Here is a 24,518-nt window from a genome sequence, read left to right on the forward strand (position 1 = left end):
GACAGTAGTGCGATTGTTCACCTACACCATGCAGACGACGGGACAATAGCAAACGTGCGGGTTAACTCAAGTTTCTGTATTGGTATATAACCTCGCAAAGCTTCAGTTCCATTTTCGGGCGCTCTACATTCCATGTAGAGAGCACAACCTGAGGGAGCCTGATTAACCTTAAGAATGAAAGTGCTATGTGATACAGAATAATCTAAAGATTAAGTCTATGGCGCTGTTCGAAATGACTCGGCTTTGGATTCCTGACTTTCCGTCAGTATATTTATGTGAAAATAAATCTTAGCTTTAAGCTTAACTGACAAAACCGATAGCAAAAGTGAAGTAGTTCAAAGACGGTAACTTTTGAGTATTCCGATCCATGTAAGTTTTTCAATCTGAATCGAAAACCTGTGCTCTAACAAAAATCATAATTGTTGGTGGGTGAGAGGTCATGGAAAACGGGGCTTGGGAACTGACCGCCATAATATGGCGCCCTATCATACTAGGCACATTTGGTCGAACCGACTGTATGTATCACTAAAATCCAGTTCTATAAAGTCGCATGTATGTGGCGAACGGAGGCACTCATGGTAATGTCATAGAACGCACAGAAACTGGTTGCATCGTCCTAGGTGCTAAACATCTGCTGCACGGAGGCTTGTTTTGTACCCATTTCGTGTTGCGTAACTTTTTGTATAGAGACTTCTACAGTCCAAGTAATGTAACCTTCCCAAACAAACATATCTCACCACACATATTCAATTACTCTGTAGATTTACTGTATTTCTGCTTTGGATTGAGAAGCAAACCCTCAAACATTCAAATATCCCATGCAGAGCATTTACTGTTCATTCGTCCGACTGGATTTGTGAGCTCCGCTTGACTTTTGCTTCGGCTGCTTACTCGGGTCCGTCTTTTGAACGACATGTTTAGTTCGCTACGTCGGTCGGATTGGCGTGCTAGCTGAGCGCAACCCTGTAGCGTTACTTCAGTCTGCGGAGGGTGTATTGCTCGCTCAGTTACTTTAACGCACTCGCCCAATTCTTCTTCATCAGGTGGCACGAGGTCGGCGGAATATCTTGCGCTGATTGTAACTCACCCCTAGGGGTTAATCGGCGCTTGATTTCTCAAACAGTCTATTGTGTGTGGTAATGAAACAGATGACACTGAAGGATATTCCAAGTAGGACTTCTTTCAGAAGTTTATATTTGGACCGATTGCACGGAATACTTTGAACTTCGTCAGAAGCTATTGAATTCCGGTAAATGTGCTCAGCGATACATACCAATCTATTGGACGTTATTGTGGGTGAGCTGGTGTTTGATTTCGCTCGCCGCGTTACTCTTGCCTGCGAAACAGTTCCCCGGCTATTTGTGAAAGTACCTGGTAAAAAGGCCCGCCAATCGGATTACAGCAGTTTTCCACTGCTGATTCGGTCCGATTTAAATCCTTATTAGTCAGATTTCTTCATAGCTTAGGAGATAAAGCCATTGAAATTGGGAAGAGGATGAGCTTGCTGGTTTACAGAAGTCAAAATCACTCTACCAAATTAACCACCGGGGTGAACAAGAATCGAACGTTCGGGTTTTTTAAAAGCAATCCACAGTTAACTAGGACTGTTTTGAATATTTACTTTAGGCAGTGATGTCTACGAGAAAAATCCTAAGTGACATCAGTCGGTCTGTCAGAGTGCTTCATTACTTGAAAAGCGCCTAGTTCTTTTGTTAACCAGTGATTTGGCCTATCGATAATTTTTCGAAGCTCATGTTGCACAATTCGTGATCCATTTGTTCTCGATCCTGATCACCATACCCCAATCCGATGGTTGATATCTGGTTGCTTTTCGAGTGATGATAAGCCGATTGGCAGTGAATTCAACTGGCACGCTTGCCTTATCCATCGTAAGCCAAAAATTGCAATCGCTAAAACATTTATGTTTCCGTTTGTCGTTAAAATGGCGGATGACAGACACAAAAATTTCAGCTCGTCACAAGCGCATTTGCTTTCCATTAGATTTGCCGTAAAAGTGCTGTCAATTTTCGGTGGGTGAAGCAATCCAATAAATAAGAGTGCGGTTTTCTGAAATTTAAAGTTACTAGAACTGGGAGTTCATCACTACACAGAGCTTCCATGTGGTGACTTCCTTCTTGGTTCGAAAAGCTTCGAGGTCTTGGTCATTTTGGTTGCGAACTCACTTCAGGTTGCCTTTGTCTATTTTTGTGCGTACTCATGAGTAGTTGATAGTTTACCAACGACATTTGTCCGCTTTCGCTTGGTCAACCATTCATTCGGAGTTGGAATCTGACACAATTAACAGTTAACAATTACTGAAATGCTGGACGTCTGCGCATGGTTTGCAAACCGCGGATAGTTTGCACAGAACTGAGTACATGGCTGCTTGCAGGCCGCCTATATATGTATATATAATAATTACTATAAGTTGGTGCAACTAGGCATTGGTAACAGGCCACTCAGGAGGAATGGACGTGTTTGTTGTCAGGATCGAGTAGGTGCTAATTTCCGATAAGAGGTGCCTTCTGGAGGAGACTCGGAATCCTTCTTTTTTGAACCTCCTTACTGTGTGCACATATAGATGTGTGCGCAAACGTGTCTAGCAGGTCAGATTTGGTTGTTGGACTAAGTAAACAACCAGGCAGTGCAAGTAAATTGGATGCAGTAATCCTTCAAGAAAGATCCCACCGAAAAGAGCACTTGCCTAAATATATTACAACAGAGCTTACGCGACTCGATGCTTGATCCTGCCGAATAGGGCCGCTCAGTACACTAGATGCCTCTCCGCAAATTATATTCTCTGGTGACTTGGTGTAGTTGCCTCTTATATTGTCCCAATCAAAATCTCGGCGTATATGTATTTATGTTTGCATATGAAATTCCTCTCACCATATTGAAACTGGGTAGGCGATAAAGGTACCTCCTGAACTGGCTGATTTACAGTAACATGGAGACGTCTGACAAAATACACTTCGGGTGCTCAGTTTATGAGGAGCCGCTACTGTTAGAGGTCAAGCCGAGCTTGAATTTACGAGTTAGTGGATACAAAGAACGACTACCAGTCTCTACAATGTGTCGAAATCCTCCCTCTACATAAATGAGCCGTAATGTGTAATCGATGTTAAAACTATTGGTCTTTTATGAGGACTTGACAGCTTTGTACTAGTTAAAAGGCCTAACTGAAGACCTAACTGGGTCTTCACTCGTTTTTGTCTTTTTACGGCTGTTTGCATTCTTTGGATCGATACACTTAGATAACATCAATCAGGACTTTATCAGAATTCCAAGAAAATCGCTTATCAGATCAATAGTTCTGACTGAAATCCATGGTGGTGTAGCGTGCCGCAGTCGCTTGTCTACTAACGATAATATGAATAGAATGTAGACAGTCTGTTTGTTTTTGTTTCCCCTCAGGTGGTGAACTGCATTCGTGCAAAGAACCCCCTTACTTGAAAATGCATAAGACTTGATGCGAAGTGCACAAACACAGAATTTGAAGAGTCATTATATCTAGCGGTTTATTTACTGTGAAAGAGTGACTTCGCGCATGATTAGACTGTCTAATAAAAAGCTGAAGAGAAACAATATCTGTGGTGCAGGGGAATGTGCGTTGACTCTCGAACTCGCCGGCCAAGCCTCAAGGAGAAAACATCGGGTATCCATTGGGCTAATGGCTCATGGGACTTTATGATTCAAAAGCGATGTATAAGCTGTTGTTGTTACTAGGACTATTACTGAGTGACAGTAAAATCCACTTCAAGCTGCATAAAACTTATCAAGTTGATATTAGCAAGATAGTATTGAGTCTCCGCGGCCTTCGTGCTAGTTTAGCTTTGTGGCGGCTGGTAGCTTGTAAGTCACAATACGGTTTAGGGGTAATATTGTTGTAGAATTGAATCAAGTGGCGAGCGCTAACTCATTGTCGATCCCGTGCTACGTGTTCGAATATTACATCACATCTTCCCCGTTAGATGGTTTTTGTCCTTGTTCGAGTGTGACATGCATTCCCAGTTCAAAATCGCAGCAACTGATGACTCCATACACAACTTTGTTGCACTTTGTTGTTCTATTGCATATCTCATTTGTAGAAACGCGTGGCCCTATACATGTGTTAGTAACGCAAAACACCTTGAAAATACCCACAAACAACTGCATGGTTGATGAGCAAGTGTTGTTGACCCAAGAGAGGCAAACTAACTTGGAAATTTTTATATCCTCTATGAGGTATTGCATGACAGTAACACATTTACATACGCTTAGGAGTGATTATTTTGCTTTGAGTATGATTTTGAATGGCTCCTTGTGAACCAGTTCACGGGGACATCCATTGGCTTGTTGCATCTCCAGTCGTATCGATCGCAGATCTGAAAAGCTTCTTCATGCACCTCATGGCGAGAAAGCCCGTTTCTATTACCCACTTTCATAGGTGATCGTTTTTCCTGCCCTAATATGGAGTACAAATAATGGCATACATCCTAGGGGGGGGGAGTCCTCTTTTCAAGCTTTTCCAACGACCATGGTAATTGACAGACGGTAATACGAATTTCATAGAAGTTATTCTACTACTCCTTTCGATGCTATTAATTATCGACTCACCGACCCATCGTACCGTTTCGTATCTGTATGAATAAATCTTACCAAAGCAACTTTCTCCGCGGAGCCCTAGCGGATGCGTATTTCATGCGATTGAGTTCATCAAGTGTTTTTAGACAGATTCGTTTACATTTCATCTCTAGACCTGCACAGTGCGAGTGAAGCCAGTACAAATGCACCAAGATAACAGAAAAATGCCCTGAGGGCCAGCATATCCACATGCGGTATTCTTACTTATCCGAACTAATTTGTCTCACTATATTGGAAATTCAAGGATTAACGAATGAATATATTTCAACGAATAATCTGCCGACACATTCTGTGTCAATGTTGAGTTTCCATACCCAGTAAAAGCATGTGTCATTCGTCTGAGTGGAACCTACTTTTATCTGCGAAGCCAATGCTAACTTAACTCATTTAGACTTTTAGCCAAGAATCACAGTCCGAATATGGGTAGATACTGTCATCTGAGTCACTCTCCGTAAGTGTGCTCTAAACGGCTTCGAATCACAGTGTCATGAGTGCAATGGCTATCAGAATGAGGCAATCGAATCCTCCTGTTTTACCGCACCAGTTCCCTTGCGTGGTTTTTCCTACTAAAGTCGTCTACGTAGTCCTCGGTATTTAACAAGAAGGTCGTCTTTTCACTGGAAGCTTTCTCTGTACACCTTGTAGAATTTTACTCGTCAGGAAATATATGTGTGTGTATGACCCTAGTGGCTTTCTCAACATAGCATCCATACGCTCTCTCGACTTTCGAGAAACTATTCAAAATGGACGGGGCCCTAATTTTCAGGAAGTAGGGCTACGACGTTCAGGTGTAAATTAAATTGAACGAAATAAAATCTGAACTCAGTTAACCTGAATTCCCAGTAAGGCAAAACGAATCAAGGGTTGCCATTCACGCTGATAAAACCTTTGGAATTGGAATTTTGACAGTTTTTCAACCCTAAATGGGAATAATTTCTTAATGATGTAATCAAACTAATTTGGGGTCGATTATTCGTACAATTGAGCACATTTCTGACTGGACGACAGAATTCAAGATGGAAAATTCATCAATGCGATCTTTGTCCCATAATTGTTCATCTGACATGTGCACGCAAAATGCCATCGTTCACATCGTATTCATTGCCATGTGCATATCAATTGTTCGCAACGATTCAACGGTACTGGTCAATAAAAAGCATTCAACGAATGTGTTGTGATTCTCAATCCTGAACCTGTCTGCTATCGGAGAGAGAAACAAAAACAGAATGGGCAAGAGGTGCGGAAGCGCATGTTATGAAAGCGAAGCCTATTGGGTAAGCTCATCTGCTGACTGCTGGTGTGGGTTTTCGAAATACGTCACCAAACACGGACGCACGCAATCTGACCACATGAGGGAGAGGATTTAGCCTACTGTTTCATGACAGATAAAATTTGCCCCACTGGAATGGACAGTCGGTAAGACGTTCCTCGATCTCTGGACGGATCACAAACGATCCCGGCACGCGCATCATACACCGTATCGTATCGAATAAGCACTTTATTGCCTTGTTACCTTAAAAATCGTTTTCCATTTGATTAACAACCTACACTATTTGCTTGCATGCACAAGCCAAACGCTAATTTAGAAAACCGGAGCGATAGTGTAAAACCTTTTACCACAATTCACCGTAACATAGATATATGGTATAACATAAATATTAAGATAAGTAAGAGGATTTTGTGTCTGCCGAAACACCGACTGCATGTGGTGTTCGGTAGTGGACATTGGAATGTGGAAGAGGCATTTCTCACATACATATGTGCATGGTTCGCAAACTGTCGGGCCTATGTTAATGTCATCCAGCTTGATGTTGTGTGTTCGAAAACAAATCAGCACCAGTTTTGGTCCGAAATGTTGATTTGCATTTCATCCATCAACATGTAAGGTGGCCGGGGCATAGCTTCCCACATGTGTGGTAAGCAGTCACACAGACAAAACGTAGCTTTGCGATAATCAGTAGAATGATGAGTAGACAACTTTTCAACTACAGGCCTGTCAGACTCTAGATACCACGTGCCATTCGTAACTCGGGTTTACCGCTCAGGTAAAATACTAAACGCAATGCTGTCTGTGTCGAGCTATCCAACTGGTGGTCCCAATCAACCGAGTGTATAGTCGTAGTCTCTCTTCGTCTACATGAACGCGAAAATGTGAGCATCTCACTTACTACACAAAACTCAGAAACAGCAAGAAGCAATATTCACGAACTAGCACTTATAATCAGTGGTCAGTTTATCCGAATGCAGTTGAACGTAGAAATGGTGGGAACAAGTGAGCAAATGAGAAGTCAACCTTGACATTTTACGGGTGACGTGGATGAGGTGGAAGATTATTACGGGGATTAGAATTTTATGGATATATATATATATATATATATATATATATATGCATGGAGTATTTAAGGTGGTCTGATAAGAATAACTCAGCTACTATTCACGAATAAGGAGACTGGTCTATTCCACAACGGCACAGCTATACTGGTCGGATCTCCTGGTCAACATCCCAGCAAATTCACAGTCGGAATTTGCGTCTGGTTTCAGGCTACCCATTGCTGCTAACCACCGTTTCAACCATTTCAAAAAACTGGTTGGCGAGTCTACGCCACTAGTGATCATTCTTCAAACATTTCTGTTTCTCGAATGAATGTATTTATTTAAGGTGGTCTGATAAGAATAACTCAGCTACTATTCACGAATAAGGAGACTGGTCTATTCCACAACGGCACAGCTATACTGGTCGGATCTCCTGGTCAACATCCCAGCAAATTCACAGTCGGAATTTGCGTCTGGTTTCAGGCTACCCATTGCTGCTAACCACCGTTTCAACCATTTCAAAAAACTGGTTGGCGAGTCTACGCCACTAGTGATCATTCTTCAAACATTTCTGTTTCTCGAATGAATACAAATGGCCCATGAATTAGAAAATTAGTCGTGTCACTGATGACGTTCGTAGCCTTAAACGATTTAGGCACAATCTGGGTCCAGAAGAATGAACAGGAGGTTTGGGAATCGTACAGTACATTACAGCGTGCACCATAAGCTTCCTCCACCTAGAGAGCAAGGGTAACTCATTTCGCATCCGATGAACTTAGCACACAAACAGGACTGTGAAAAGAGCGAGAGGGAAGTGAGGTCAATGTAAAACCAAGCATTTAAATTACCTAGACCGAGCTCCATACAGAGAGATACTACCGTGATTCATCACCTATTTCTGAGAAACCAAGAGTAACGTGAGACTTGTACAGTGGCAATTCAAGATACGAGTTGTTTTGTCTAAATCATTTCCACCATTCACTGATTCTAAGCTATACGATGGCTACTATGATACATTAGTAACGTCGTATTTTGTACTCTTCAAGTTTGAATGTCCGGTTTGATAACGCGATGAATTCCAGAATCGACGAATGGGTTTATGGAAAACAGTCAGTAGATACGGTTGAGACGCCCCAAGCATTTCTCTTGAGGCATTACCCTTGTCTAGCTCACATAGGCCCGTATTTCTGTCCAAATTTGAATGCTACTGATCGTCATTGCCAGGACTGCACCCTATGGCGCCGGTGGAATGGGTTAGACGATATCGTATAGAAGTATTACGCAGCTGGTTTATTCTTCTGAAAAGCACTGTTAGTGAGACCCACCCGATTATCCTGTTTTTTTAATTTTTCTGATCTATACAGACGTAACGTCAGTGAACTACATTTGAGCTACGGTATATCAGGTAAACTTTTGCTTTATTTTTACAAGAGCATATACTATAAGCCATCACTTCTGATTCCACCTCCACTAGTTGCGAAGCAGTTCAGGGTACAGAATCATCTTACCCTATTTCTTAGTTTCCAAGATAAATCCCACAGACACTGCCATCAATGCCCCTACTTCCAGTGTGCGCTAGCAATGCTTTGCAATGTTATTTGTTGTCTAGTTTACGAAAAACACTTTCGGTTCACACGAATAGTGAAAGGTCTTCCAAACAAAAAGGCGCATATAGGATATAGCTTCATATCCAGTGTTTTACTAAGCACTGTAAACACAGATCGCACAGAATGACTACACCAGCAAAAAGTGGAACATCTTACGAGTAGATAGCGTGATATAATCGACTTTTCCCACAACTCCGCTGGTCTTCTTTGTCCACTAACTGGGTAATTTGGGTCACGTGGTGTTAATGCGGCATTTTTCCAGGTTTAGCCGGCGGCGTGACGGGTGTGTTTGTGATAAATTAGGTGTTTTTTTAATAAAGCTGGAAACAATACCTGTTTTGTTGACTTCCTGTGTTCATCACGCTACCGTAGTCATTTAGATGCCAGAAAGTTCATTATTTCTCTGGTTTGGATGTGTGACTTCAATTCATTCATCGCTGATGTTGAAACTTCTGTTTAATCGGCACTATACAGTCACCATAGTTGGATAAGAAAACAAGTCGTTAAAAAGTGTTAGATTTTTACAATACTCGAAGCCACGGAGAACATTTCCTGTTTACTGTTGACGTTCATGTTTTCCTGATCTTGTTATCAAAACAACTTGAACGGAAATAACAGGTTCGTTGGGATTGTCGAAAGGTGGCAAATTATAACAACGATAACGCCGTTTTCACTAAAATGAATGAAATTTTCTGTTGCCTACTATTCAGCATTTTAGTTATAATTAAAACAACGAGTTGAAAACCTATGGTAACTTCTTGTCCGGGTGACTGGAATGTGAAAACATCATAAGTTTTCAACAGTATGGTAGTGGAAACACATCCTTCGACTACCTAATGCCGGACAAAGGACGATGACGATTACCAAATACTCGTGCAGCTGTTGTTATGGGAGGCGGTTGATGTGTCTGTTCTCAACGAGTTGTTCTATTTAATGTGGAAGGCTCCCATCCTTGGATGTTGAAATAAAATGGGCAACCATCGTCGTATATGGAAGTCTTTTAATGGGGAATTCGGAGAGGTTTACGAAACATCCACTGCTGTGACGTTAAACTCTAACTGTCATTTGTGACTGCCTCGACGATATTCAAGTCTAGAGTAAGTAGGAATAAAACGCCTTCAGTTTGCATAATCAATACAAACAAGATACCCAGAATAAAAATGGAGTTTTGTAACGTAAGCCGATATTTTGCCGCTGAGATGAGTATGAATAATTTGGAAATGGCTGGAAGTGGCAATAACCAAGTTTCATGGTGAGTCTATTCGCTTGATCACTTCAAGATTTCGATCACCACGAGATGTTATGTTGAGGCAAATGCGGGCAGTGAACTGACTTAACCGATTTGCCATGATGTAACGGTTGCCATGATTAGTGAGATTTGTTATCTGTTGGAACGAATGACGCCATTCAGTCATGTGGTTGGACTACAGCGTCAAGTCCCATATTGTAGTCGATCCGCATTTGTGTGGTGAAGCGAGCCATAAACATTGGCTGATAACCTTCTCGTACTAGTTCACGAATTATTGGGCTATTTGGATTGGTATGGTGTGTGGACGTTGCAGTGCCGTGCAAACACACCATTTCTTTACCGTAGGTTTTGCACACTATTTAAGTTAATTCTGTAGTTTCTAATCACTTATAAATGCATCAATGGGTCCGATGATGTTTGTTGAAGAGTTTTGGTCCACCTGATAATTAGTAGCATAGCCAAGCGTGAAACTGCTTTATTCGTAGCCATCTAGCTGGTCACATCATACAGATATGAGTCACTCACAGTAGTAACCAATCCTTATAAGGCCACACCCCAGGTACGTCACACTAAAGACAAGCCCGTGACCTGACACAGGAATATGGTGATTTTATCTCTAAATCACCGTCAAAAGTAGGCGAATAATGTCAAAAAAATAAAGCTTCACAAAAACATGGTTCAATCTTGAAATGTTAGTCTCTCTTCCTTGGTGAGACATGTCGGGTGGGCTTGATGTCACAGTACCTTACGAAATCAAGACCAAGTGTGAGGCCATAAAACTAATTGCGTCTTTTGTAGCAGGATTTGCGAAAGCATGGGATGAAAGTCAAGCTTGGAGTTGGATCTCAAACGCAGGCCTTCTCTATGAGCTACTGGGCATGGTGACCCTTCATACATATTTGCATCTAAATTCCAAATGTGATATGCCGTGCATCTACTTAGCGAATTAACAACCGAAGAATGTGTGAGACACCGGTAAACCTCTGACTTTGATGGCGAAGTAAAAATAGATCATGCTATTGCATGGAACGACGACTAGGAGCGGTTTCGTGGCTTAAAACGTTTTCCTTGTTGGTTCATTGGGGATAGCATCTATATTGCAAGTTGGTTGTTTTTAACCTTCAGGTTTACATTTGTGTTCATGTTATGTGAGCCTATCATTAGTATTTTCAGATCTACAAGTTTATCCCCTGACAGTTTCCTTTTAAACTGAATGGCGTTTTTTTATCCCTGTTCCACTTCCTCTGCACTATCTGTGTGTCGGTCAGCCTGATAGCTTGGAAAATCACCCGCGATTTTCTGTTCACGTGATTTCGCTTGGACACGGACAAACTATTCAAAAAAGCAGTTCGTGTAATTGATAGAAAGATCTAAGACCTTCAAGACTCCAAATGAACCGCAATCAACCGTCGTTTGATCAAAACCTACATAAACAATTGATCAAATAAAAGTTAGGTCAAATCGTGCGGAAGGCTGATGATCGGTAACCTAGGTATCAACATACCGCATAAAATCGGCTCAGTTACTTGGACAAAAGAAACGGTAATTTGGAGCGTGAGCAATGATGAGTATACGAGGTTCCTGAAGAATAACGAATGAGGATACAGTATACATTCCTAAAAGCTAGTAATGAATTTAACTGACAACGTTTGCACAGCAACAACAGAACGATCTGGGATATTCCGCTATTTGCTCGGCTTATTAGATTCTTTTTGTGATGTTTGGTGGGTCTGTCGAACATTCCTCGCTCAGATAGCGATAAGGATCAGTAGGTCGAAGAATTTTCAGCAACCTTATGAATAGTGTAACGCTTGAGATTCACTCTGCTTTAGAGGATGTCACAGGACCTAGGCAAACAATTTGAGGAACATGTGCCTAATTTGGAAAACGCACAGTAAGGAATTGATAACTTGGAGCAACCAAATCTGAGAATAAGCTGCACTCACAAACAAGCTTCGAAAAACAGACTTAACTTTTCAGCCTCAGCGTTTTTGTAGTGTTACGTTGAATTTTATCACTTTGCAGTAAATTTCCGTCATTCTTTCAGTGATAACCAGTCAGGTATAAAACAGTACTGTACCAACAAAAAAAGATACTGTCGTTCGGTCAGGTACAGATATATGGATATTCAAATTACAGCCTAGTACCATAAAACAGCGTGACTAGGCAATCAAACTAAATAGAATTTTGTAAATCAGACGTATCGAGGAGCACTCAGGCATTATGAAAGAACAAAAAGAACAAAAGAGCTAATATATGGTCTTATTAGATTCCACAAAACCCCATTGCTCGTCAAACGGAGGAGACGATAGTCGTAGTGGTAAATATTGGTTACTACACGCAAAAGTCTACCGAACAGGGTGGAAGGAGGCAGATTCAGACGTATGAAACATACTGACACACATACAGCTAGTCCGTATGACATGGTGAGGATCAACAAACCTAGATTCCTTTTGTTCCATTGTGAAGCTTCACAGTTTCTTCATGGTCATAGTCTTGCTTAGTGTCTGTATGGGATTCAAATGTCGGCGTACGAATAGTTTTTTCTATTAAATAGTCTTCCGGAGGCAATTGGCTCCACTGACCTTATGAGAGAGCAACGACTATCCGAAAGATTTAGTCTTCAATGTTTACGCAGAAGAAACCACCGGTAGTAGTTGCAGTAGTGTGCAGTTTGGTTGCGCTTACACAAGACATTCAGAAACCTAGTCTAAGAACCAAATTTTATGCCAGTATCTCTCTTAGGTAGGTGAAGAACCCATTCAAAGTGTGTGACGTGAATATTGGTCACATAACTATTCTCGAAATATTCATTATTGGGTTCTCTTCGGCAACTTCTAAATGCAGAAGGAAGCTGAATGATATATGGCTATTCTTGAATGCATTGCATAGCGTTGATAAAGACCAACATGTGCCGGGTATCACACTAGTTCTACTGGCTTTTCACTCCTGAATACCGAACTGCTGAGTTATCTGTTAGGCAGAGCAGCGATAATACGCACATTGGACACACTGAGAAATGTGGATATGCATAGCATGCTTCGAAGTGCCGGCCACTGGGTAGGTTTATGAAGGCCAACTTGCTGTTTGCACCAAAAGCGCACAATCTTTCGGGGCCAAGCAAGCCAGTATAGCTAAATGGGAAACGCGGGTTGATGTAAACTAAGTAGCTTGCAACACGTGTATAATATAACGTTAGGCACCGTGGAGGTAAAGCGCACCCTCTACCAAAGTACCCAAGACGTTTTTCAAAGGTTTACTAAAATTTGGAGATCTTTCTCTCCTTGAACTAGCTTTCAGAGGGCTTTAATTTGTACGAAAGAAATTAACGTAAATATATCAGCACCATGGGGATGTCGAGGTAATTAGTGAATCTTTGCAAGCTGATTACGCACACTGCGCAAGTTGTTTTGTCGAATCTATGAATTAAAAATTCTGCTGGGACTAAACTAGCAAGTTTGTTTGCAAGCACTGATAATGCTTTACAACCTGAAACATAAAGCTATCACTCATCTCTTCGTTTACGGCTAGTGAGATGTAATTTGCCGTTTTCCAGCAAAGATACCGTGAAGCATTGTTGTGAAATGTAGGTAGCTCAGGTGCGCCGCTTGGTTGTTGGTCTGTTCGTCGAGCTTGGCAGTTGGATTGCAAACGTTTCATCACCAGTCGAGGTGACATCGTCAGTGCAGGGTTGAGTGGGCTAGTTTGAGCGTAAAATCTTAGCATTCTGCATAGCCGTGACTCGACTAGATTATACGGACTACTCAAGTGCATACATATGTGATGTGTTACCTAACATCTGCTAGAAGCCACGTGCTGCGTGTGGGTATAAATTACCCACTCCTATATGAGCAAGATCAACTAAAGTCCATCTCTAAAATTCTTCGCTATTATCAGGTTCGCCTTTGAGTAATCGGTTTTTCCCAAGTGCAGCTACCTGATAGGCAGTCATTTCGCTTGTTATTTAAACAAAACAATAAGTGACGGCGTCTTGAACTCATTTTCAGCATGTAAAAGCATCCTTTACAAAGGATTAGATCTAGCTAATTCTGACAGTGTGATGTACTGCTACATAGGAGTTCATCAAATAAAGTCTTCATTGTGAAACCAAACTACGCCAAACTTCAGTTTTATGTTTAGAATGAAACAAATTTCATTTCTTCCTCTTAGTATGTCACAAATCTGGATCGAGAATCTTGCATGAAAGGCTTATCCGGAGTAGGGACCATAGCCGATACCTTGTAGCCAGGACCAACTCCAAGCTGGAGTCAATCCATAATTATTCCTTTCTGCGCTGTTAGAGTGGTCTCTTCTAAACCATATTTCGTGTGGGATGCTAACAAGCAGAAAAGTTTGCTTGGACAGATAATCTCGTGATAATTGCACAAAGAAATGTTTCATAAATGGAGAACGTCGTGAATTTATTCGAGACATCGAGTGGTGTTGTCTGTGCAGACAGTGACACTGTCACTCAAACTATTTGGTATTGTAGTCTTTTGGTTTGACATGCTCCGTTTTGCCCACATACTAGCTGGTGGGTTGTCGTTATGAACTATGTGTGGGTGAAAATTTAACCAACATATTCTCTTTTGTTTTTGCTGATTGTTGCCGGCATGTATCAGGTACTTAAGTTACTAGGGAAGGACGTGAAGAACCATCCAAAGGGGCATATTAAGGGACTAAGTAGACGAGTACTATGGTGGAATCAAACAGACAGGAGTTTATCTAAAATCTTTCTGGTTAAAATGTCGATTCTTGTTTATCATCAGAAGGGGTTTCATTTTTGTTGGTCAAATATAACCATGTAAATGCCTGAATTATTTTTGAGTAGACAAACACTATGATGTGTAACATTATACATTTTCTTCTTTGAGGATAACGACAATTTTGGGTCGCATAAATCCCGTCATCCTTAAAGACGCGCTGAGAAGAAACTTTTTAAAAAGTTTCCTTATTAAAAAAGAATTATTTTAATGCCACAATACATTGTGGACAATTACAGTCTGTAAATCACAACTGACTGTCTTTATAGGGGATGGGTCACCCAATGAATTCTGATTTGCTGTGCATGAGCATGAGCAAGCAAGCGATAAAGGACCAAGTTCTATCAAACCTAGATGAAACCAGAGGAAGCATTTGAGTACCAGTGAAAGGAAGAAGGCCTTCGCTGCGGAGTTATTTATCAGACAATGCCAACTGACCAATTACAGACTATTGGACAGCAAAGCAAAACTCTCATATGCATCTTTTTAGAAAAACTGAACATCCATCTTCTCTTGAATGCGTCTTTCTGAATTTTTTTGAATATTCATTGACTGTTGCTGAAATCCAAGCGAATGGTACAAAGTGACTCCACGAATTCCGCAATAGATCTCCCTCCTCAAGAGACGCAAAGCGAATTTACAAGAAAACATACTACTCTCAGGCCTCCCCATCAGTAGTATCACCGTTACACTAGTACACCTGGATTGCAACTTTCATGCGTTACGAATGTTCTCTACAGCGTTAGCAAACCACTCCTTAACAATTCAGATATGGCAAGGACACTATCAATCCGTGTGCAACTTCTTGTAAAATATCAAGAACACTGTTCCGTTTTGACTCTTTTTCCTTTGTTTTGATTTCAGTTTGTCAACTAACAGAGAGGGTGGTTTCAATTGACATGTAACGCTGCAGTGTTTTTCAGCCCACTATATATACATTTTGCCACTTTCTCCGTTTCTTGTATTCAGAAACGCCACTATATAAGAGAATAATGCAAGTGAAAACTTGTGTAATGCTTTCAGGAGCATTGCCTGACCTGGTCTGTTAACAGACCACGTCAAGAAAAGCTGATCTGTTTCAGATCACTGTTGTTTATGACAGCTATTTAATGCGAGTAGTGAGCGCACATACCTGGCTTTCAACATAAATTACAACAGAGATTTCAGTCTAGGTTTCCGGCAAAATATCACGAAATTCTCAAGCAGCACTTAAGTTTTCTTGCTGGGGTTACACAGATCATTTAAATTCATATAAATTATTTAGATATATTATTTCTACGCGATAGATATTTGCACCTAACTCAGATTTGACTGAAGCCCTTCTGTGGGCTTTGGGTTTGATCTGGAAATGGCATAACAAAGTAGTTATTGTTGGTCCGTTTGTCGGGCTCGGCAACTCACTTCCAAATTTTTTCGCTACCAGCTCAGGAAAATTCAACAGTGCACGGCCAGATATGCATTGCTTCTCTCCGTGTTTGTGCCTATGTAGTGAATAATAATGTCTGTAAACTCTGAAAAAGCCGGTAGTTTGTAAACCATCTCAACCCCACTTTGACTGTTTATTCTGAGACCTGCGGCTGTGACCTGTTTTCTGGCCTCCGTGAGGTGTATTAGATAATACCCCCTTGCTTATTCTTTCATTCACTTGCTTGGTTCGTTTGAGATTTGTGCTTTTTTGTGATTTATCCTCATATCCTCAGGTTGGTTGTTGTCTCTCTTCTATTTTTAGTAGTTTCTTATCTCTGTTTGCCTAGCCCACTGCAAGATCTGCTTTTTCCTTCCCCTGGTTGACTGATTTGCTTGGCATCTGCATGGGGAGTTTTATTTTCCCTAGCCTGTGTGGTTTTAGGTTTTCTGATCTTAATTCGATTTGCTTAGCGGGTCTTACATTCTAGTTTGGTTACGTTGTTCCTTTGATTTGACGCTTCCATAGTAGTTTCTTATCTCTGTTTGCCTAGCCCACTGCAAGATCTGCTTTTTCCTTCCCCTGGTTGACTGATTTGCTTGGCATCTGCATGGGGAGTTTTATTTTCCCTAGCCTGTGTGGTTTTAGGTTTTCTGATCTTAATTCGATTTGCTTAGCGGGTCTTACATTCTAGTTTGGTTACGTTGTTCCTTTGATTTGGACGCTTCCACGTTTTCTTTTTTTTCGAATTGCGTCCATTTTTGGTCTAGAGTGTGGAAACTCTGAAATCTGACCCCTTGATTGGTTACCAAAAGGTGTATATAAGTTGCTGGTACTTCAAAACCTCGATCTGCAGCAAGCTAACTTTATCTCTTTTTCACTCCGTTTTGAGCGTTCACCTTTCTGCATAAAATTTTTAACTTTTACTTGAAGGGACTATTTGCTTTACAGTTGTGAATCTGCTTGCGTGGGTTCAAGAAAGTGTTTTCCTTTTTTTGTATTCGTCTTACGTAGATGTAATATATCTTGGACCTATCAGCTTCCTTCTGAGTCAAAATGAACTTGGCAGCGGATAATTTTATGCAAACTGAAAGAAATAAGATTTGTTCCCATAATATTTCACTTGAGTTTGCGTAAATTTCCACCAAACAGAAAGAACAAATCAACTGAGCAGGAGCATCAGCACACGTCCAAAAATTAGTACTGTGCATCTTTGCATTTGTAGAGTAACCAGCAAAGTAAATTGGGAGGCCACAAAACATATCATTATGTAGAAGATGTCTAGCGTAGATTCGACCCACTGGACTAGCATTTTAGTGCTGCTTACATACCAGAGAGTAAAGCTGCAAGAACTGAGAAAAGTAACCAATATGAGCAGATAGCTGTTTTAGACGTTTAATTTAGAATGGGAGTACACTGTGCCTATCGATGAATAGCAGGCACTCATCACTGAGAGCAAGATTCATTATCCACGGCCATGAATTGCTAAAACCAAACGGACTGAGCCAATCGTTTCACAGCAATGTTTATCTATATCTGATCAAAAACTTCCAATCACTCAATTTTCACTGAAATCCGCCAAATATATTCTTTCACATTTAGCAAAAGTGCAGCCGTATATATTCAGAGAAACAAGGTAAATCTCAGAGAAGCCTAGACAATTTTTATGCCGAAATAGTCTGGAAACTCTAACTCTGCTTTGATAATCCTATCGGAATAGTAGGGGGATTAATAGGCTCAACCACTAGGGCTATTAATACCACTTTTAGAAACATAAGATGGCAGTAAGAATGCTTTTCTTTGGTCCTTGTTACGACTAAAGTGGCGCACTTACGAAACATCTGCGAACCAGTTTTCCTGAAGGAATATGATGGATTTTTTTCCAAGTAGCTTAAGGTAAGCTGCTCTTTTAGAAACCATTGAATGGGGTTTATATGTGTTTGGATGGCTGGACTATGTTCACACACACTGCCTTCATTGGTTGGGTTTAAATTCTCTTTGGGCAAACACATATTGAATAACAGTTGGCTGTACTGTTGCATATCACCAATGAAAAGGGAGAGGAAAGTCAAATCGTCGCTATCTAAACTCTGAAGAACCGTTGTGCCCAGAAAAATATAAAAAAGACACACAGGTGTTAACATCACATTGCTGGTAGTTTTATTTTATACGTATAATTAAATGACACCACGAGTTCTCAATCCAGTAAAAGAAAGTACTGTTTTCCAATGGATCGTTTTTGCACTGAACTGTGTGCACTACCTACTGACCAACAAACACCCACGAACTCTTGGTAAATTTCTGATAGGTGTAGTGAGCTGAAACCTCAGACTTTTTGTGCATACTTTTTGTGGCAGAGTTTACGCATGTCGCCAGTTCCAGACTTGCACTGAACTATGCTGCTCCGTGCTTTAGAAAATCAGAAAACTATTCTACGATTTTGGGATGTAGTTCAAAAGGTAGTACCGCCCGTGGTGCGGTGGATCAGTGGCTGTATTTGTTGACTTGCTCATCAATCGTTGAATCCAGTAACTCCACTCTGGTTTGTATTCAGAGTAAATGGCGCGTCCAGGAATTGTGCTTATTGCCCCTAATTGCGTATGGCATGGGAGGAATGAGATTGTGTCCCTAAATGGGGAAGATTTATGCCTCTTTGTGTAAACAGGATTGTTTATATGAATTGGAAAAATATTCTGGTGTAATTGCACTTGACATCCAGGAAGCCACGTAGGAGGAAATCTTGCCTGCGTAAGCACGGTTTAGCATCAATTGTTAAAAATGTCGAAATGGGAACACCGATTGTCCAAATTCACTGCCTTGATTATACTCTAACCAGAAGATTGTGATCGGCAAATTGAACTTCTCGTATATTGCATGAGTCTGTCTGAAGTAATAATACTGGATGTCGTAATTTACTATTTGTTTTATTTTAGAGAGAACTCACTAAGCGGCCAGCGCCACTCGATAATCTGAATGGAAATCTCCAAACACGTTGCTGGTTAGACACGTTAACGACGGACCCTAGTCCTGTTACAGAATGAATCCGTTTTTTAACGGACCGTCAGTTCCACAAAAAAGGCGTACCTAAGGCGGAAAACGTTAGTTTCTGTTGAGCTGATCGATGTCCCGTGGAAATAATTCAAGATGAGTGGGAGGGAAATTTTTTAATGGATTTGTTGTTTCGCTTAATAGGGCCAAATTGTATGAAAGTTAACCTCGATGTTTGAATTCGCACCCGGCTCTAAAAAAGGCTTAAAGCAGATGAATGTGGAATGCCACAAAAAAGTACATCCAAAATGCTGGAGTTATGTTAGCCTGATTTGGATTCCCCTTTTGTTTTAACTGAGAAGCGGATTGTCTTCACAAGTACGCGGTATACCAAATGTGTCCATAAAATATTGTATCAATGCGTTACGGACCTCATACTGTTTTCAATCCGAACCCAATAGCTACCATTCAAAGAAGCAAAATTATAGAAAAATCTGGTTATTCCATCAAACGCACCAAGTTATCGAAAGGAACACAAAAAAATTACAAGTTTGTTTCAGGCTAAAAGGCCGATAAATGGGTGTGAAAGAAGGGGACGATGAAAAGGTATTCTGTGACACATCAGGGTAAGACAGGTTGCACTGTGTACGCGTGTATTGTGTAAAATGTTCGTTGCTCGAATTTTCGTTACGAATGATCTGAGGGCTCAGTCTTTATTAATGGTTTGAAGTCCAAATTCGTTTTTAATAATAAAACAGTAAGTGTTTCCTCTGTTCTGTGGCAGACAGATCAATTTTTTATTTTGCATTTTAGCTTTTATTTTTTGTTTTTTTTTGCTTTGCTATTTTTAGACACCTCAGAAGACAAGTTGAATCCGTGAAACGTTTAAGTTATTGGCTAGTATACAGCAAGATACTGCTTAGAACGCATGCCCAGTCTTTGTATTGCTTAGAAGCACTGTAAGCATTTTACCTGATAATGAAAGCTAAAACATTTTAATGAAAATAAACCTAACAGGACATTTTAGAATGAAGTGAATAACTAAAATATGGAAGCCTTTTGAAATTAGTTGGTTTCCTTTTCACTACCTACATGTAGGCGATATTTTGTTGTGCAGCTCAAAGTGACTGCGATAGACCAGTCTGCTGCAGCTCCGAAAACGTTAGACTCAAATGTCAAGTTTGCTTACGATGGCTGCCAGTGCAAATTATGCCATTTATGATTGTTGTAACAACTTCCCGTAGCAATGGGAGACTTATCTGTACTGTCTGCTGTACAAATAACTAGCATAAGAACTAGCTCCATGTCCGCCATGAAGAAAACAAAATTTCTCAAATAGGTGAACTTGTTTGGTTTATTAAATCTGCCTAAGAATTGTCATTGTATAAAACAATATTGTGGCACAGCTAATTATTTTAGTAATCCTCATAAGAAATGCATTGTAAATAAGCTTTTTAATTTCAGCAACCTGTTTTATATCGGATTACTTGAGTCTGTAATAGAAATCTTTCGGGGCATACACGTACACGGATACCAATGAAGTCATTTTCAGTAGTCTTTTTCAATTTGGAATGCAATAGACTGAATAGCATCAGCATAACTCTTGACGAATTTGTCCAACAGTGGCCTATGCCCACTCTTTTTTGGAGTGCAGTAGGGCACTACTTTGCAGTGTTCACTCATAGGATGTAATATTTACTATGGTTTGATTTGGGCTTCGATTACTTCTTTGAATGTTTTTTGTAGCGATTACTGCTTCCACAACTTCGTATGCAGTACACTTTAAAGGAAACACTGTTCTTGTGGCTGGAATACACAATGAGTACGTGAGTGGCTTTACAGGAGCCCACGATGTATTCACAAAGTACACATGCGTTGGAGTTAAGGTTTGCTAATGTGTATTTTTATTTGTTGAAAAAGATAATTGTTCTTCATAGGACTTCAAAATCTAAACACTTGTCGCCACCACAAGCGTGGAGAGGTAAACTAGAAAATAAAGGTGACTGTAAGATCAAAACAGACAAAATGTTTGAAGTATGCCTTCAATATTCTTTTGAGCATTATATGAGAAACGAGCTTTTGCGCAAGCGAGATGTCAGTTGATACAGATCATTCTTGTATTGTTCCTGGCGTTTTCCAAGTAAGTGCGGATAAACTGTGGACGTACTATTAAACCTAACCCAAACTGATGAAAATAAATCTGTTTTTCTCAAAGTACATGCATCAGGTTGGTCGAGATTTAAACCCGTTGTTGCAATTGTTCACGTTTCACTTATAAACAAAAAGGTATTTAGAAAGTTTGATTGAATGAAAATAATTGATCGAATTGGCAACTTCTTGATATTTGAGGATAATCCGCTGATTATATTAGTATGTCCGACTATTCATCTATACAACCACACACCTGTCTTTACGCAGTCGTTTGTATATCAAATTATTTGATTGGCCATTTTACCTATTAGAAGCGGAGTTCATAAAAGCATCTCACGAAGATTTTTTATACAACTTAGGTCTACGTCATCCTTACGCCTGTAAACATAATCTCATTCCTGGAATAGATTGTCCGATTATTCTGCTACACTTTATGGAATCTGAGCTTCTCATCTCCTTCGCCAGTTGAATTGAATTCGTTTTAATTCACCTTTTTCGCTACATGCTTCGCTTGACTTCGTTCAATTATTTTGCCAAGCCTGTTGATCGATCCCGGCTGCGGCTCGCTGCAAATATTAGATATTACTTAACTTTCTTTGACCCATCGGTTATTTGGCTTACTAAACCGGGTTGCAGTACTAGTTAATTATTCAGTAAATTTAGTAGTTGATAAAATATTTGCAGTCTATGTTTTTGGACCAGCCCTCTAATAGACAACTGGTGATCAGTTTCAGCCAGTTTGTTACTGATCCCTGAATTTGTTCTACAAGAATTAGAATGGAGTTACCCAAAGGACATTTATATATTTCTATATAAAACCATCTCTAAAGTCTGCTGACATAGTTCAGATGTTTGCAACGACAAGCTGAAAGTTATTATATCTCCTACGGTTTTTAGGAACTGAGAAGCGGAGTAATCACCAAAGTTTCCGAAGTATATCTGCACATCTGCAGCCTTACTATGATCACACTTCGTGAACAACATAAGCTTCAATCAAGCAGGTTGTTTTGCTTTGTAAAACGAAAACAGAGTTTTCAGAACAAAAGTATCAAACACTGCGGACATACTTTGGAATAACCGTAATTTGGGTATAAATATGCAAACGCCCGTTTACGCGTTTCGGATACACATACGAAATTTTCATTTACGTATATCTGTCGGAAAACATGCACAGACGTTTGCCTTTATAACAAAACTTGTTTGGAAATTTTCCTTTCCTTTTGTTTACTTACGGGATCATATTGATACAATACCCAGCAAAAGTAGCATTTCAAGTGCAAAAACACTAGTCTAGCACGTTGCAGCAGCACTGAGCCGTGCAATCAAAGTTCACTGTACTACCATTACTTAAGTTTCTGTAGCCATCTATTTCTAACAATTTATTTCCAATATTTGAACAAAAGACCGGACAAGAGGTAGTGTGCGTCGACAGATGTCCGTGTGCTGAGATCCCATTCCAAGGCTGTCTTCTGTCGAACACTTTGTTCGCATGCATCCCAAACTAATGAATATTAATTCACAACTTGCTTGGTCTCCTCCGTAGAGCTGTTAGGATGACATTTTGATGCGACTGTTTTAACATTGTTAATTTCAATTAGCACATCCGTAGTCTAATTAAAACCCATTGAAACCGACAGGATAACGACTGAAGCTCGTTGTCCCTAATGGCCTACCTATCAATATAACTACAACGATTGTCATCTGACCAGAATCTGGGGTCGCCCACTAAAATGTACAACAGAAGCAAGATGGCAGTGATCTGTAGTTCTTCTTAACATAAATAATTTTCAGCTTGCTAATCAATTCATTTGTTAGGCTGTTATGTACCTGAACAGCAAAGGATAAGTGGGAAAAAGTACATGCACTTTTTTCTGCAACTTGCGATAGACCACAGCCACAAAGGTCAATTCTGAACATCCTGGCCTATAAAAATCTGAGAGCCATGTGACGACTGACTCAGGTTAAATCTAGATTTTGATTATTAGGTCGGGTTTGTTTGAATTCGTGGCCAAATATCAAGCTTATTTTTCTCAGCCTAACATTATACACCTGAAGTGCGACGTCATTTTCACTCCTTTGGCCCAAAAAATGTGAAATGATTCTCATGCGAACGAATATGTTCCTTCTGGTACTTCTCCTCCACTATTCATATCTGTTTAGTAAAATGCCGGCATGAGACACAAGTTTTTAACTCTTTGTTTCATGCATGATGTGGCCAGGAGATCAGCGTTTAAAACCTGTAAAGCGCTAAATAAGTGCCGGATGAGTAAAATAAATTATCTGGCTTGGTGTTTGTTCACCTTTGAACTGTTGATAGTTTGTAGAGAATAAGTGAATTTACTCAACATGCTTATATGGGCAGACAACTTTGTAATTTCTGCGTAAGACACATAAGGCATAATGGTTACGTTAATTAAAAAATATATTGGAAGCTCGCTTAACCCATACCTACTATATTTATGCCGAGTTGGACAAAATGCAATTCTGTTGTCGCCCATTCCACTGGTGAATTACATTCACCAAGGGAACATTCTCGTATTCTACGAAAGCGTTTTCTGTGCACAATTCTTTTCCTTAGTGGTACAGAGCTTACACGTTGTTTAAAGACGCCAAAATGATAAAAAGACTAAGGTTACAGGGGGAAATTTTGAGTAAGACAAAGTGTAATTTTACAAAAGTGGCAGTAAAAAACAAAACTGTTGCATCATGAAAAGTCGTGGTGGTAAACAAAACCTCATTAGCTCAATATCAGGGAACCTGAAACATTTTCTGACCAAGATCTAAAGTTCTGTTTTATCTTCAAACAATAATTAGTGCAGTAATCAATTCAAAATGTGATCTGATGGTAATAAATCAACTTACGTTCACACCACCACAGCCTTAAATAAATGGAAAAGGTTAATCCAGCTGTAAAATTAGTTAGCTATGTTTTATTGGTGGTGAGTATACAAAACGAAATGAAATAGTTTTTTGACATGGGGAAGCAGGAGTTTCATGGACGACTTTCTTTTGGCCTCACTAATCTCACTGCGGGACATTGAGTAAAGTTGATGACTTCTCACACGTTTAAGGACCAGTGAGGAACACTTTTCAGGGTGGGTAAAAGAGTGGATCACTAAAGTGTGTCATGGAAATTTTCAAGTTGATGTGGAGTGTTTGATCAGTGGTGCGCCATATGTGTGTTTGAGTCAAAACACTATTAATACATTACCTTGACTAAAAAGATTATAGAAGAATCGAGTGGGAAACGTTTGTATTTTCACACTGATATGTAGGCTACCAACGGGTCAAAATTTTTATTCCCGGAATATTGGCTTTGAAGTGGTTCTTAGCTTTCCAGCACAAATTAAATTATAAATTAGAATGCGGGGTGGGATTTCTAATCTTTGTCCAAAAAAATAAAGTGGAGCTTTGTAGGT

At 40.1% G+C, this 24,518-nt stretch overlaps 1 protein-coding gene across 1 annotated transcript in view; it reads right to left on the reverse strand.

The window, feature by feature from the left end:
- Window positions 1-24,518, reverse strand: part of T265_05188 (hypothetical protein) — a gene marked incomplete at both ends in the record, with an annotated part of 39,458 nt that overhangs the window by 5,896 nt on the left and 9,044 nt on the right. The window lies entirely within an intron of this gene.

This window comes from Opisthorchis viverrini (assembly GCF_000715545.1).
Source record: "Opisthorchis viverrini unplaced genomic scaffold opera_v5_94, whole genome shotgun sequence".
NCBI lineage: Eukaryota > Metazoa > Platyhelminthes > Trematoda > Opisthorchiida > Opisthorchiidae > Opisthorchis > Opisthorchis viverrini.